The following is a 10,434-nucleotide window of genomic DNA, read 5'->3' on the forward strand; positions in this document are numbered from 1 at the left end:
GAACCCCTCTTGAATGAGTGAGTGAAGTCGCTCAGTCGCGTCCGACTCTTTGCGACCCCATGGACTGTAGCCCACCAGGCTCTTCCGTCCATGGGATTCTCCAGGCAAGAATACTGGAGTGGGTTGCCATTTGCTTCTCTGGGGGATCTTCTCAGCCCAGGGATTGAACCCAGGTCTCCCGCATTGCAGGCAGACGCTTTAAGCTCTGAGCCACCAGGAAAGCCCGTCGTAGGGTCCTGCAATTTTCATTTCTTCATTTGTTCTTTTGGACAGGTTCCTCTTTCCATCTTCTTTGTAGATATTATTTTAAAAACTTTAAGATGCAAGCAATATTATATATATATATATATATATATATATATATATATATCTCCACAAGATAAACTTCATTAATTACAAGTCAGTCTTCCCTCTATTGGCTGTCCTTATAGCTACTTAATTGAATTAAGAAAAACTTAGGAATATTAACTGATCTAAATGCAGATAAACCTAAATTTTTCTGAATGAGATAATAATAAAGTGCTTTTATACTTTATAAAGAACTTCAACCTACTTCCCACTTAATCCTAGCAACTCTTGGTAGCATAACTATTAATATTTCTATCATGAAGATGAGAAAACTGAGACTCAAAGACCAACTGACTTGCCCAAAGTAACAATTTAGATGGTAATACACATGGGATTTTAACTTTAAATATAATATTGTTTTCACTTGAGCGTGCTGTTTTTTAAAAAAAAGCAGGAAGTATTTCTGTAATCGTCTTCTCTGTTGCCTTTTGTACCCTAACAAAATGTCCTCCCTGACTGAAAAATCCACTAATTAATTCTGTTGAATTAAGACTTTTAATATTGAAGAGCCCTCTATTCAAAATCCAAATACCCTTAGAGATTTAATAATCATGCTGTTAAGTAATTAAACCTTAGTAAGAATTAGCTTATCAGATTGCTTTCCATCAACCACTAAAGGAGAAGCGATGGAGCACAAAGAGATGGGATGGGGTGGGAACCAGAACAGAAACGATCCTGAAGGCAACTGACAGAGTGTAACTAACTTGGTGGCATGAAATTCTGGATACCTGCTATAAATGGTGAGTATAACTACGAGAGCTGTAGATACCAGGAGAAAATCAATTATTTCATAATTTTGCCATATGATTGATTTTGGCTAAAGACATAAGCTAACAGTCATTCTATGTTAATTGGTATTTTACCTCTTTCATTACCCTTATTCTCTCATTTTATAGATGATAGTCTTTGCTTTTACTTTATGGACTATGATGGTAAAATTAACCTGACTTCTCTGGTGTGCTCTTCTCTTGGCCTGTCACATATTTTCGTAGATTTCAACTCAAAAACAAACAAATCAATAAAATTCCCCAACACTGAGGCTTCTCAGACCATTTCCACCACTTTCCAGACTGGGTATATTTGGCCACTCCTCTTCTTGTAACTCAGTTTCATGTACGCAAGTTTATGTTATACAGTCATTACTCCTTTTCATAATTTTTTTATATCTTCTTCCTTCTATCTATGTTATACTGGAACACAAATTCATATTTACCTTTGCATTCCTGCCATTTCTCACAAAGTCTAGATCTTGTGGTCAAGACAATTAGGTACTTAGTAAATATTTAATGAATTAAGACCTGAGAAAACATGTGAATATGAATGTAAGTATATTTCTATATAACAATTATTTCATCCTCTCTCAATCAAGCTAGATAGTCATCTGTGTTTTTGCTATTAATACTTTAAAATTGTTTTATTATCCTTCACATTAATTTCATAGTTTCACATAAATTTCATAATTTAAAACAACATATTTGAAACCAGAGACTGGAAGATAAAAGAAGTTTCACCAGGAGCACATAGTAACCTAGTGAAAAAAACAAAACAAAACAAAAATAAATCAAACACCAAATGGTAAAACTTAAGCTATATTCTTTCAGTTAAAGAAACACAAATAGCTTTTCTTTAGATGAACAAAACTTTTTAACTTATATTACCAGTGGGCCAATATTTGATTATATTTTGTATTCTTGTTGCTGAACAATATATATAAGATCAATTCAGTGAGTTTACTAGTCAAAATTAGAAAAAAATAGCGATCAGTGTTTTGAATATCAAAGGAGAAAGTCTATCAGTTTACTGGCTGCATTTTCAAAATTTATTTTTTTAATTTAGTATTTATCTGATTTTTCTGCCATGGTATAGACACATATTATGTTCTATATGGGGTGTCCATAGATTAGGTCATTTAAATGAAGGTATTCATATATTTTTGTGAGCCTTTGTTTATCATAAATTATAGTAGCATCTATCCCACACATGCTAATGCATAATATGACTTTATATACTTGACTCTGTTTTTCTCCCCTGATTTCACGTCCTATCATCTTGGCAAGTCTGCATTTAATACATACCCTGGAAGATCACTTTTGCTTCTGTGGTTCTTGAAAATTTTACAAGTTTTGACCAAACAGGATGCAGAATTGTTTTTGAGTTTCTGCCATGAAATGTCTAATAACCCTGTCATTCTTCTAAAAATACTGTGTTAATAAATTCTGACAATGTGCAAAACATAGTGAGAAGAGAAATGTTTTCGTCCCACGCAGCTTTTCTCCAAATGATAGAAGACAGAGAGAGAGAAAGACCTTGCAATTAGGTCAGATAGGCCATTTCTTTGCCAAAAGATTATTTCTGAAACTTCCATTTCCAAACTCTATCTGAGGAGGATCATTATAAAGGTCTGAAACAAGGAAAATTCTCTACTGGTTTGGAAGCACAGACAACAATATGAAAACTAGCCCATAAGAGAAACTTTGCTATTTTAAAATTTTGATAGCTAGCTTTCTGAAGCTTTTCCTTTCACCTAGTTTCATAACTTTTAACACTAAGTCCTGTCTTTTTGGATAGGTATTTTTCATTGTAAGCTACTAGATGGCACAGCATTATGACCCCTTATAATAGAGAATTGTGCATGAGTGAAGAGTGGTGTGTGGGTGCATACAAACAGACACATACTGAAGCAGATGTGCGCATGTGCGTGCGCACACACACACACACACACACACAAGTGGTTTTCTTCTTCAAACATCTATTGCAATGTTAGTTAAAACTAAAGCATAAGGAAAGCCATGAGAATCAACCATTGAATCATTCATTTTTGAGGGTTTGATGGTATGTTGATTTATTTAATGGTATGTTGGCTATGCAATCCTTATTATATTAGGAAAGGTCATGGGCACATATATACCTTTCTCATAAATGCTGCACATGGAAAATAAAATCTAATTCCCTGGAAAAATGTTAAAAATAAACAAATACCCATTTTCCTTAAGGCTGATCTGGGAACTCTTGGTGACTACTAATATACGCACAAATGTTGAAAGCATTGTCTTTGTACTTCTCTGAGTTACAACATTTATGGTGGTGTTCCTCTAAAAGCCATGACATCAGAAGCACCCCCAGGAGCCTAGAATCACAGCCGTTACAAATGCAAGCTTTTGGCTGCAAGGTAGTGAAGAGCAGGCTGGTGGATCAAACCTCAAAGCTTCGCTTTTGAAATTAAATTCATGCAGTAGGTTCAGGCAGAAATGAACTAGTGTGTACCAGGCACCATGCAGCACCTCACAGCATAGATTCTCCTGGGGTACAAGCAGTGTGACTTTGACCAGCTTATTCCCAGATTTACCTGCTCTGGATACCTTCCAAGCAAAGTAATCATATATATCAAAAATACTTAACAGTTTTGTGAAAGGTTAAAAAAAAAAAAAGGAATTTGCTAAATCCTCTTTCCCTGTGAGACCTAATGAGTACCTCAAGATACTGCCTGTCTGAAGAGAGGAGGATTCATGTTTAAAGTCATTATTCCACCTAACTCCATCAATTTCATGTCACCAACACATCAAAAGGTGCAATTTTCAGAAAGCTGTTTTCTGCCTGAGTCTTTTCATTGTGGTTTCACAACACACTTGCTTACTTAGGTGCTCCCAGCATATTGCACCCTTGCAATGTATGCACTGTTTGAACACAATAAGTTCCTGACTTCAGTTAATTAATACATCACAAGGAGATTTCCAAATGACAAAGCCCCCAAGTCTCACAAACAAGCCTAGGATATTATCCCCAAACCCTGTTTTCACTAGCTTTTTTTTCTCATAATGTCTTTTATTTGTGTAAAATGCATTTTGATTTCAGTGCACACCATGAGAAAACTTGATATCCAAATAATATCAACCATAATTCAAGTAAAGTAAACAAAATAGGAAGAAAACACTAACATCCCAGCATTATTTTTCATCTTTCACATTCTTTACCACATCTCTTAGCACCTTTTGCTTAGCACATCTCTGTGAGAGAAGATAAATTTTTTTTTGTAATTTTCCCTCCCATTGAAAGAACAGTCACAGTTAGGCTACATCCACAAGATGTAATAAAACTAATCATCAGTATCGGGGAGCTCAACTCTCTTTTCAACTCTATCTGCTTATTACTATTTAAACTAATTGCGAAAGTCACAAACAATGGTTCTTTGTAAACCAAAGAGAAGGATTCAGGGGATCTTTTGTAAAAAAAAAAAAAAGTGTGCAAATATGAACATGTGAACATAAAAGTATTTTCATAAGCCAGTAAAAAATATATTTTGTATGGAGCACCCTTTAAACACATGCAAGCATATAATATATGTATTTATAATATTTATATATAAATTCAACATACATATAAAGTTTTTTGAAAGTTGAATAAATTCAAAGCCTCAGCTAGCTTGGGTTCAAAACATCAATGGTATCCCAGTCAAGCTAAGGGCACTCTTACGTGTCTCATTCCCCAATTAAATATGGTTTTTATATTAAACCTGATATATTTTGATTTGATAACAAAACTCTTTTGGTTATTCAAAAATAATTTCAGGATAAAGACTATATTGTATGTTAAAAATTATGGAAATCTTGATTAAAAATCTAAAATGCCCATTGAGGGTTAAATTAATAATTGAAGTTAGATACTTCAAAAGTGATTAAAGATATTAAATATGTAGTCCATGATTTAAACTGAACAATATTATTTGTAATTTTTAAAAGCAAATAGTCTAGGGATTCCATGTTCAATAGGAATTATTAATGATTTTCTTTACAAAACTCTTGAGATTGACAATTTAAGCTTGCTAAGTCACTTCAGTCATGTCTGACTCTTTTGCAACCCCATGGACTGTAAGCTGCCAGGCTCCTCTGTCCATGGGATTCTCCAGACAAGAATACTGGAGTGGGTTGCCATTTCCTTCTTCAGGGGATCTTCCCAACCCATGGGTCAAACCCATATCTCTTATGTCTCCTGCACTGGCAGGTGGGTTCTTTACCAGTACTGTCACGTGGGAAGACACAATTTAAGCTTAATGGTACAATTGCCCACTGTAACAGTGAGGAAAATAGAATTATGTGTGTGCATATGTACCTGTTTGAAAAAAAAATGCTACACTGATGTTGTCTTTCTTCTCTTGTCTCTCTCTCTAGAAAATTAAGAAAGTTTCTTTGTAGATTATGAAACTAAGGGAGTGCACAATCATGTTAAACTCTCAAAAACAGACTTTTCAAAAACATTTACATGAAGCAGTCCTTAAAGTTTAAAGCACATGCTAAGTGTGAAACTCCTCAAGAAAGAGAGAAATAAGGACGTTTCCTCTGTACTAGTGGCAATGATGGCATCACATAGAGAACAAGTAAGGAACTTCCCTCATGTCTCAGAAGGTACAGAAAGTGCCTGCAATGCAGGTGACCCTGGTTTGATCCCTGAGTCAAGAAGATTCCTCTGGAGAAGGGAATGGCAACCCACTCCTGAGTATTCTTGCCTGGAGAATTCCATGGACAGAGGAGCCTGGCAGGCTACAGTGCATGGGGTCGCAAAGAGTCAGACACAGCTGAGCCACTAACACTTACTTACTTATCTAAAGCTTCCCCAATGGCTCAGCGGGTAAAGAATCTGCCCGCAAGGCAGGAGATACAGGAGACTTGGGTTCGATTCCTGGTTTGGGAAGACCTCCTGGAGAAGGAAATAGCAACCCACTCCAGTATTCTTGCCTGAAAAACTCCACGGACAGTAGAACCTGGCAGGCTACAGTCCATGGGGTCCCAAAGAGTTGGACACAACTGAATGACTGAGCACAAGTGTCTAAAGAAGATAAACAGGGGAAAGTTTCCTAGTCATGACCTTGGCTCCAACCCTAAGTGTCTGGATGCTACTGTGTGGTTGCATGCCCAGTCGTTAAATCTGTCCAACACTGCAACCCCATGGGTTATAGCCCACCAGACTCCTCTGTTTATGGGATTTTCCAGGCAAGAATACTGGAGTGGATTGCCATTTCCTTCTCCAGAGGATGCTGCTAGTTCCATTCTGCTATAGAGCAGTCATGCTAGCCCAGAATTGCTGCTAAAGGTGCATCAGGCCATTCCTGAAACCCAGCTAGGGGAAGTTATTAGGAGCACATACAGAGGCCAGCCTCTGAGTATTTCCTCCTCCAAATGCTCGTTCTATACCATTTGCTAGATAATTACAATGCACAGAAAAGACCCAGAAAATATCTGCAGCTGCGGAAAAGGCACTGGGGAGTTCCCCATGAAACCCAGCCAACTGATGGGGTGTAAGAAAGAAGAGGTAAAATACACATTATAACAATGGTCTTTGCCTTGAAGTTCTCCATACCCATTTATTTCCTTAATTATCTTAGTAAGAACAAGTCCAAAGCTTGAGTTCTTACCCATATCCAAACATATGGTATGACAACACAGCATATATTTACTTTAATACTTCCAGGGTGGAGTGAAATCATAAAGTGCATTAATAAAACATCTCAGGATTGAAAAGATTATAAAAGTAGGCAGGCACACTAAACAGTATACCACAGAGAAAGCAGAGTTAATGGGTCAGAAAAAAACATATAAAATAGACAATATCCTTGAAGAAAAACATAAAACAGCATTAGGTAACATTAAAGATGACACAAGAAGAGATCTGGGTATTAAAATTAAAACAATTGTTGAAATAATGAACTCAATGGATAGTTTGAATAGTCAAATGGCAAAATGTATGAACTGAAAAATAAACTCAAAGAATTTCCTAAAAATGCATCAGAAAACAAAAGAGTTAAAAGAAAAACTATAATTGAAAATGCTGAATGAAACAAAAAATAGTAAAAGGTAGAATAGGAAATAATTGAAGAAATCATAATAAAATGCCATAAAAATGAAAAAAAAAAAAAAAAAGGTTAAGGTACTAGCTATAAAGGATATCTTAAAAAAGGAAAGAAAGAAAACACAATCAGACCCTTACGGTTAAATTTGAAAATTATTTCCAAAGAAGGAATTTCCTAGAAAGAAGTCAGATTCCTGAGAAGAAGTGATAAAAGCCAAGGTATTGGAATATTTTTAAAATAACAAAACAAAATAACTTGGAACTTAGAATTTTATAGCCAGAAAAATTGCCATTAAAAGGCAAGTGTTAAATACATTCTGAGGGACATACATATATAAAAGTTACTGCACAAATGTCCTTGAAAGCATTTTTTGAAATGTACTCCTATTTTGTTAGTGTAGCTGCTGCATAAGACAGAGAGTGTGCTCTGTGATGATCTAGAGAGGTGAGGTGGGGGAGGTGAGTGGGGAGCTCAAGGGGGAGGTGATGTATGTATTCCCAGGTGGTGCAGTGGTCAAGAACCCACCTGCCAATGCAGGAGATGCGGGATTGATCCCTGGACTGGGAAGATTCCCTGGAAGAGAAAATGCAACCCATTTCAGGATTCTTGCCTGGAAAATTCCATGGACAGAGGAGCCTGGTGGGCTACAGTCGATGGGGTCACAGAGTCAGACACAACAGAGCACACGCACACATACACATAGCTGGTTCACTTTGTGGTACAGCAGAACCAACACGGCGTCGTAAAGCAATGATGCTCCAATGGTAAAATTTTTTAAAAATGTACTCCTAAGAGGAATTGTAAAAATAATCAATGGTGGATTATAAATTTCAAAGTTTCTTATGGTCAAAATAAGTATTAATTTTAAAATTATAAGAAGAACACGATCAGCATGGTTCAGAATTTATACTTTAGAAGGAACCATGGAGGGCAGGGTAGCAAAACGGAGAAAAAAAGAGGTCATTATGAGTCACAGTTCTCACTTATTTGAGAAAAGACATAAATATTAACATGCTTAAGAAAATATTATGGAAAATGAGCTTGAATGTTTAAAGTGGGATATAATCAGCTAAAGAATAAAATGTAGCACATATAAAGTTTAAATATTCATCTATTCAATAACAAAAAAGAAAGCAAACTGAATAAAATTTGAAATAAAATTTAAATTAAAAATTGAATAAAAGCAATTAGGTATCATATACAAGAATTTAACATTCACTTTCCAGAAAATTAATGTCTCAACAGAAAATAAGGAAATAAATATCCAGTAGATTTTATTTTTTTCTTCTAGTTTTATTGAGATACTGAAATAATTTTAGTAGATTTTAATAATTCTATTAGATTTTAATATCATTAGTAGATATGCAATGTTATACATGACATACATATATACAGACATGAAGTGAAGGGAAAGTCACTCAGTCATGTCCTGCTCTTTGAGACCCCATGGACTATACAGTCCATGGAATTCTCCAGGCCAGAATACCAGAGTGGGTGCTTTTCCCTTCTCCAGGGTATCTTCTTAACCCAGGGACTGAACCCAGGTCTCCCACATTTAGGCAGATTCTTTACCAGCTGAGCACAAGTGATGCCCAAAGATACTGGAGTGGGTAGCCCATCCCTTCTCCAGCAGATCTTCCCAACCAAGGAATTAAACTGGGGTCTCCTGTACTGCAGGCAAATTCTTTACCAACTGAGCTATGAGGGAAGCCCCCATATATATTTATATATATATGCTCAACAAATAGAACCATACATATTAATCTGTTATACCTCTTCACATATGGTAAATTTTAAAATGTATCTGTTTTTGTTCTCCTATATTTATGCTACTGTTATCATGCATTTAATTGTAAACATTGTATAAATTCTATAGTACATTATAATCATTTTTGCATTAGACAGTAAATTATCTTCTGAAGCATTTAAAACTAAGAAAATAATGTCTTTTCTATTTACATGCATTTTCTTAATTTCTTAGTGCAGATCAAGATTTTAATCTGAAATCATACTGCTTCTGCCCTAAAACATTCCTTAGCAAACTTGTAGTGCATTTTGCTGGAAATATTTTTTGCACAGCTTTTGTTTACTTAAAAAAAAATCTTTCATTTGGCTTCATTTTAGAATGATAATTTTTGCTGGATATAGAATCCTAAGTTGATGGTTTTCCTCCTTTCAGTACTTTAAAGATCTCATTCCATTGTTTTCTGGCTTGCATCATTTTGATAAGAATTTTTCTCTTATTTTTATCTTTGCTTCTCTGTATATAATGTTCTTATCCCCTTAACCTTCTCTGGCAGCTTTTCAGCAGTTTGACTTTGATGTTACTATTTTTTGTATGTTTGTTTCCTTTTGATGAAGTTGTCTCAGATTCATGGAAACATGGTTTGTTATCTTTCGTTAATTTTGGAAAATTGTCATCCACGGCTTTTTCAAGTATTTCTTCCACTTTTCCCCTCTCTCTTCTTTAACTCCAATTGCATGCATTTTAGGCTGTTTTATAGTGCCTCACAGCTCATGGATGCAAGTTTTGTTTTGAATTTTTTATACTGTTGGTGATCTTCATGTTTTACTTTAGATAACTCTTTGACCTCAGTTCAGTCACGCAGTGGTGTCTGACTTGCAACCTCATGGACTGCAGCATGCCAGGCTTCCTGTCCATCACCAACTCCTGGAGCTCGCTCAAATTCATGTTCATCAAGTCGATGATGCCATCCAACCATCTCATCCTCTGTCGCCCCCTTCTACTCCTGCCTTCAATCTTTCCCAGCATCTGGGGCTTTTCCAATGAGTTAGTTCTTCATATCAGGTGGTCAAAGTACTGGAGTTTCAGCTTCAGCATCAGTCAATCTGATGAATATTCAGGATTGATTTCTCGTAGGATTGGCTGGTTGGATCTTCTTGCAGTCCAAGAGACTCTCAAGAGTCTTCTCCAACACCACAGTTCAAAACTATCAATTCTTTGGCACTCAGATTTCTTTATAGCCCAAATCTTATATCCATATATGACTACTGGAAAAACCATAGCTTAGAATAGACAGACCTTTGTTAGCAAAGTAATGTCTCTGCTTTTTAATATGCTGTCTAGGTTGGTCATAGCTTTTCTCCCAAGGAGCAAGCATCTTTTAATTTCATGGCTGCAGTCACCAACTGTGGTGATTTTGGAGCCCAATAAAATAAAGTATGTCCCTGTTTCCATTGCTTTGCCAACTATTTGCCATGAAGTGTTGGGGCAAAATACCATG

This window comes from Cervus elaphus, chromosome 33 (assembly GCF_910594005.1).
Source record: "Cervus elaphus chromosome 33, mCerEla1.1, whole genome shotgun sequence".
Taxonomy (NCBI): domain Eukaryota; kingdom Metazoa; phylum Chordata; class Mammalia; order Artiodactyla; family Cervidae; genus Cervus; species Cervus elaphus.